The sequence below is a fragment of the Schistocerca gregaria genome, unplaced genomic scaffold (genome assembly GCF_023897955.1).
Source record: "Schistocerca gregaria isolate iqSchGreg1 unplaced genomic scaffold, iqSchGreg1.2 ptg000077l, whole genome shotgun sequence".
In the NCBI taxonomy this organism is placed as follows: domain Eukaryota; kingdom Metazoa; phylum Arthropoda; class Insecta; order Orthoptera; family Acrididae; genus Schistocerca; species Schistocerca gregaria.
The window spans coordinates 9,864,251-9,871,117 of NW_026061710.1; the positions used below are offsets into that span (position 1 = coordinate 9,864,251).

General features: G+C 48.4%; 1 non-coding gene across 1 annotated transcript; it reads left to right on the plus strand.

The window, feature by feature from the left end:
• The first annotated feature begins 6,198 nt into the window (after window positions 1-6,198).
• Trnak-cuu (transfer RNA lysine (anticodon CUU)) lies at window positions 6,199-6,271 on the plus strand. Its single transcript has one exon. It is a non-coding gene; the product is annotated as a tRNA-Lys (tRNA).
• Window positions 6,272-6,867: the final 596 nt, after the last annotated feature.

Below are 6,867 nucleotides of genomic sequence, written 5' to 3' on the forward strand. Positions count from 1 at the left end.
CAACCTTCCGCCGGAGGTGGATAATGTGTATCTTAAGGAGGGTTTACTCAAGTATGGTGATGTTAAGAGTATTCGCCTTGAACGCTGGTCCAGCCAACATCGTCTGCAGTGTTGCAGTGGTATTCGTTCCGTCGAAATGCACGTGAAGCAGAATATTCCCTCGCACCTGCAGATCGGTGGATATCGTGTCCATGTAACATATAGTGGTCAGGTTGGCACCTGTTTCTTGTGTAATGAGAGTGGCCACGTGCGTACCGACTGTCCGCGGAGGGTTTTTGTGTTAAAAAATTCTCTCGAACAGCGTCGCAAGTTAACGGTCGCTGACCTCGTTGCAGGTGGTTCTGCTCTTGGTGTCGAACAGTCCAGTGGTAGTAGCGCCCAGTCGCAGGTTTTGCACGCCCCTGACACAGAATTTCCTCCTTTACGTGCCAAATCTGATGTTGTTCCGTCGGTTCCTCAGGTGGGTGTGCCGCTTTTGAATAATAAACGGCGTCGCGCACAAGATGGAAATAGTACGGATGAGGATCTCCCCGAGATGCCCCAATCCGAGAGACCGACATCCTCCGAGCCACAGAGTAGTGTAGATGCTCCCTGTTCCCCTGAAGTAGCTGTTCCGGTAGCGGCTGCTGACGCCCCTCCGGCTTCCGACGCGGCTTCTCTCGAGTCGGCTCGTCGGTCGGGCCTGTTGGCGCCTCCTTCCGAACCGACTTCGTTGTCACGACAAGTTGAGCCGCAACAACTTCCTGCTTCGCTGCCCCATACCTCTGCCAGCGGAGCTGCTCCGCCTCCTTCCAACTTAGCAGCTTCGGAGCTTCCTGCTCACGTTTCGCCTCCGTGTAGTCCATGTTTGCCGGAAGCTAGTATTGGTGTAGACCAGTCCGTTTCGTCGGATGTTTCCCCCGCGCCTCCGGACCCTGACTGTGGACCGGCGCGGGTGGTGTCGGATACAGAACTTGACCCTCCTACGTCACCGGCTGCTGCCGCTTCCTTGCCCGTCAGCCGACGCAAGTTGCGCGTTCAGCCGAACGTCAATGCTGTTCGTAAAAAACCGAAACGTAAGGGATCCGCGGAAGGGGGTAGCAGTCCCCTTCCCTCGGATGCCTCCGTCTCCCCTGCTATGGACTGTGATGTTGATGCGTCGGTGTAGGTGATTTCCTCTCTCGATTTTCTCTCCATGGTTCAAGCATACACCTTTCTTACCTTAAATGTTAACCGTATTGAGTCCGACGTTCGCATTGCCTCTTTGCGGCAGTTTCTCTACGACTCCTGTGCGGACGTAGTATTTTTGCAGGAAGTATTGTTTTCTGATCTCTCTCTACCTGGATTTCAAACTGTTTTTAATGTCGCACCGGATAATTCAACAGGAACTGCTCTTTTCTTTCGAGAAGGTATTCCTGTTACTGACATTGAATTCCTTGACTCTGGCCGTGGGATTGGTTGTCGTCTTTTTGATCTCTGCCTAGTTGTTTTGTATGCCCCCTCTGGTTCGTGTCGCACTGTGGCTCGATCGCGCTTTTATAAGGAAGAGCTTATTTATCTTTTGCGCAAGAGTCCTCGGAGTCTCCTGCTCGGAGGCGATTTTAATTGTGTTTTACGCCCTGAAGACCAGTCCCCCAATTTTAATTATTGCCGAGATTTACATGACTTGGTTCGTACCATGCACCTGCGTGATGTTTGGGAACACAAATATCCAACCCTGGTGATATTTACGTATTTTACCGCGTCCTCATGCAGTAGACTCGTCAGATTCTACTTCTCTGATTTTTTATGTTATAACATTCTTTCTGTCGATGTTATTCCTACTAGTTTTTCTGACCATTGTGCTTTTACTGCAACTGTAAATCTTAGTCACCAACCAGCAAAACTTTATCGTTCCCAGTGGATGTTAAATGTTTCCCACCTTGCCGACAGTGCCATTGACGAAGTTGTAAGTGCAGTGTGGGAGCGATGCCTTCGCTCTGTCCCGCGTTACCCCTCCTTGCTCGTTTGGTGGACTGCGTTTGCCAAGCCCAAGATTCGTCAGTCTTTGATTTTTTACTGTGCCGCAAGGGCGCGTGATTTTAAGAACACGTATGAATTTTACTACTCTGTCCTGCGTGAACTGTATGACGCGGCGGGTCCTTCTCCTCTGCGGATCCATGATGTTCGTCGTATTAAAGCCAAGCTCTTGACCCTCAAACGACGACAGTTGGATGGTCTGCGAGTAAAGTCGAAATCTCACTCTCTTGTTGAAGGTGAACTGACTTCTTTGTACCACCTGCTGCGGCATCAGACTCGACGTCGTCGCACCTTCATCTCTTCTCTTATGGTGGATGATGGACGACAGCTTATTGCACAGGAGGACATGACGCATGCTCTTCATCAGTATTACGCTAGTCTCTATTCTGCCGATGATTCTGGTGCGTCACTTTCTGATGATGTCCTTGAGGATCTTCCTGCGACGATCACGCCTGACGCGAACGGCGACTTTCTCCGGGAGTTCCAGGTAGATGATGTTTTCTATTTTATTCCTCGCTCTCCGTCCGGTAAATCGCCGGGTCCAGACGGCCTGCCTAAAGAATTTTATCTCCGTTTTTGGCCTCTTTTGGGTGGCACTTTTACGCAGATTTTAAATGAGATTGTCAGGGGGATGGATGTGCCAGCCGATTTTAAAGTAGGGAAAATTGTTTTAATTCCGGAGTCCACTGGTCGTTTATCTGCTGCCAATCTTCGTCCGCTCACATTGCTGAACTTTGATTACAAGACAGCTGCTAGAGCGCTCAATAGTCGATTGTCTTCTCTGCTTCGGGGTGTGATTGGTGCACATCAATGTTGTTTTCCTGGTAGATCTATTCTGACCCCAGTAGCCGAATATCGGGATGTTGTCTCGGTTGCGGCGGTTACAAACGTTCATTGTGCCTTTGCTTTCCTCGATTTTTACAAGGCTTTTGATCACGTCAGTCATGTGTTTTTAAATCGTGTTTTAGATACAATAGGTTTTAACGCTTCATCACGTGGTGTTCTTGGTAATTTGTATAGGGGAATAACTGCTCGGGTGTCAGTCAATGGGCAGCTGACGCCGCCCATTGCTATCCGCCGAGGGGTACCTCAGGGTATTCCGCTCTCTATGTCACTATTCATATTGTCCCTGGAACCGCTGCTTCGGACTCTTGCTTTCAAGCTTCAGGGTATGACCCTCTCTGGTGGGAAGCACACTGTTAAGGCGTACGCGGACGATGTCGTTGTTCTCCTCCGTCAACGTGATAATATCACATTGTTGAAAGGGGCAGTTGATGCATACTGTTGTCTCTGGAGCGCGTCTCAATCAGGGTAAATGTAAGTTCCTTAATATTCGAGGGTTTCGCGATGCTGATGTCCCTTGGGCCACTTTTGTCGATCGCCATACCTCATTGGGGATTAGCATTGATCGGTGTCCCATAAAAATGGCGGCTCTTAATTGGAAATCTGTCACCGAGAAGATACAGGGGGCTCTGATGGTCCATAAGCAGCGCTCTGCGGCCATTTTGCAAAAAGTAAGAATTTTAGACACGTACGTGTTATGTAAAGCCTATTATGTTGCTCAGCTGATCCCACTTCCCATAATGGTGGCGAAAAGGTTGCGCCAATTGTCTAGCAGGTTTATATGGAAGGGTCATCTATTCAAGTTGCGTTACGAGGTTATGACGAAACCGCGTATCTCCGGAGGCTTGGGCCTCACTGACATTACTCGCAAGGCATCTGCCTTGTACGTCCGCCGTACGACTCTCATTGTTACGCAAGAAGTGACTTCAATTACATCCAGAATTTTTACTGTTCTGCGTCCGAAGAGCCTTGCTCCACCTGTCGACGTCGGTCGCCTCAATTTTAAGTTGAAACACGTCCGGGAATTTTATATTGCGGTTAGTTACCTCGGTGACGTCTTCTTGCGACGACCGGTGCCAACGACCAAGAGCTTGATTGCCCGTTGTGAGGGGCTGGCCGGTCCCAATCCAATCGAACTGGCGTCTCCATCAGTGTCCTGGAGGAACGTCTGGAAGAATGTTAGTCTGCCGATCAACTCAATGGCTGTGGCGTCCACATGGTATAGGGTAATTAATAATTTGGTCCCCACCAACGTACGACTGCACCGTATTGGTCTTTCTGACACGGACAACTGCACTCGGTGTGGTCTCCTGGACACACTTAGGCATCGATTCACCTGCAGTGGGCACCTTGCTAATTGGCTTTGGCTCAGGAAACAACTGGCTTTTGTCACTAGGACTGCCGAAACCGCTTATACCATTGACATCATCGTACGGCCCGATTCTTCCTTTTATCCGCGAACGAAGCTCAATACCGTTATGTGGTTGCTTGGACACTTCGTACATTTTGTCAATAGTTGTCATGAAGAGGATGAACACCTAACGTTTCGGCAGTACATCGTTACTGCTTACTGGAACCGATTGCGCTTGCCAGGACTCCTTAAAGATTTTGCAAATATGCTTAGCCTGACATTTGAAAGGGAGGGTGTTGGCTAAGGTCACCTGTGTGAGCCGATTTCTTTTACACTGTAGCTGGTTTTGTCGCCTTTATGTAAAATTCTTCTCTACACCTGGACTGAAGTTTACGTGGACCTTTAGGGCGAACAAGAGAAACAAACGTAAGACCAAGAACCAAAACAGTAGGGGAAATTACGACGCCGTTGTACAGGTGCCATTCGGAAAGAGGACGGTGGAATCATCGTGGCCAGGCCTCGGGTTTCGACCCCTGCCCGCTTTGTTTCCGTAGGCCTGAATCTGATTGTCACCCCTAACTTTCAAACAATGGCAGACGAAAACGACACAAAATAATGGTAAAAAAAAGAAAAAAACGGGGCAGAGCACTGGTCTTGTAAACCAGGGGTCAATAAAAAAAAAGTGGCTAGGATACCTGGCTCTCACCCAGTATTAAAAAAAAAGTGGTAGAGCACTGGTCTAGTAAACCAGGGGTCGTGGGTTCCATCCTCACAGGAGGAAGACGAATTTTGGAAATCAGTTGCCCATCGTGGCCGTATAGCAAACAGTATCTGTGATGACGAACAATTAGCGACAGGCGTTTTATTAAGAATTACTCTCAGACGTGATTAAGGCGAATACAAAAAAAAAAAAAAAAAAAGAAAAAAGTGGTAGAGCACTGGTCTAGTAAACCAGGGTCGTGAGTTCCATCCTCACAGGAGGAAGACGAATTTTGGAAATCAGTTGCGCGACGTGGCCGTATAGCAAACAGTATCTGTGATGACGAACAGTTAGCGAAACGCGTTTTATTAAGATGTGATTAAGGCGAATGGCGCAGATAAAGCATTTGCCAAAGCGGTACAGCATAAGGTGGAACGAGGCAGTCTGAATTACATTTTATAGATGCATTTCTCACATATCTCAGAGCTTCTCGCGGTCGTCGTCGTCGTCGTCGTCATCGTCGTCGCCGCCGCCGCTTCTGCAGAAGTAGCAAATGGCCATCGTAGCAAATGCGGCGAGGGACGCCCTGCCTTCGATTCCGAATGCACAAAGTTTGTGTTCTTGTTTCCCAGTCTATAGTTGGTCGGTCTCGTAAGAGGTTAAATGTAACTAATGGGTGGGAAAGAGCAAGGGGTAGCAGCTGTGTAGAACGAAAACACAAATTCTCAGGGGTGTGAGCGTTTCGAGATGAGTCGTATACAAGTTATACTTGGTCGTCAGGGACCGTGTGGCCTAATGGATAAGGCGTCGGACTTCGGATCTGAAGATTACAGGTTCGAATGCTGTCACGCTCGTGTTTTTCCAGTTCTGAAAAAGATACATACCGTTTTAATGTAGCAATTCAGCAGTACGAAACCGTCTGAATGTTGCTGTTGACCATTTTCTGCTTGGAGATGCTCTTGAGCTTGAAACACACACAACAAGTCCGGTGTTAACTAGCGAAATGGTCGGCAGAGTGCCGTCACTGCGAGTTTTGGCTGGCACTTGCACATCTAAAACAACGTCGGAAAGTAACTCGTTCGGCTTTTGAGTCACATCAAGTATGAGTGTTAATTTTGACGCCACTAGCTCTGCATGTTGTCATGCAATTCCTTTACCTCTCAGAAATGATTATGAAATAAAAGTGAAGTACGTGACGAGTGTGACGTTAGGAAGACATTAGGCAGCATGGAGAGATTCTGTATGGGACCACCCAACCCAAACGAGTACTGTGTGACGTGCTACCCGCTAGGTATTCACCGAGGCAGCCCGGCTAGCTCAGTCGGTACAGCATGAGACTCTTAATTTCAGGGTCGTGGGTTGGAGCCCCACGCTGGGCGGAACGGAATTTTGTTCCGCTGCAGATGTAAATTACCGTTTTTCTGATTAACGTGATGTAATGGAAATAGCAACTTTAAACTTTGCCTACGTCTCTGTCAGTCGCCAGGACATCTTTCGATTGTCAGTAGCACCGTTTTCGTTAAATTAGCGAGATCCGACATGTGCGAGAAAATTGTTGCATCTTGTGGTGGTATCCTAACGTTTAAACATAGCGATGGAAATGTGGGAGAAGTTGTTGTTTCGCATGCCGGCCTAGGAATACTGACTGTTCGAATTTTTGAACTTCCATGTAAAATAACCAGTGAACAGATAAACGCAGTGCTTTGTCTTTACGGTAAAATCATAAGCAATATTGCGGAACGCTGGTCTAGTGCACATAAATTCCCAGTTCTTAACGGGGTGCGGCAATTAAGAATCGAGCTGCAGAAGCACATCCCGTCTTATGTTCACGTTTGCGGGTATCGTGCGATAGTAATGTACGATGACCAGCCTCGAACATGTGCAGCATGCAACTCGACAGGTCACGTGCAAGCCGAATGCATGCAGAGGCGAGTGGCGCAGCTGCCTATCGGCGGGGCTGCCACGCCCCCCTCAA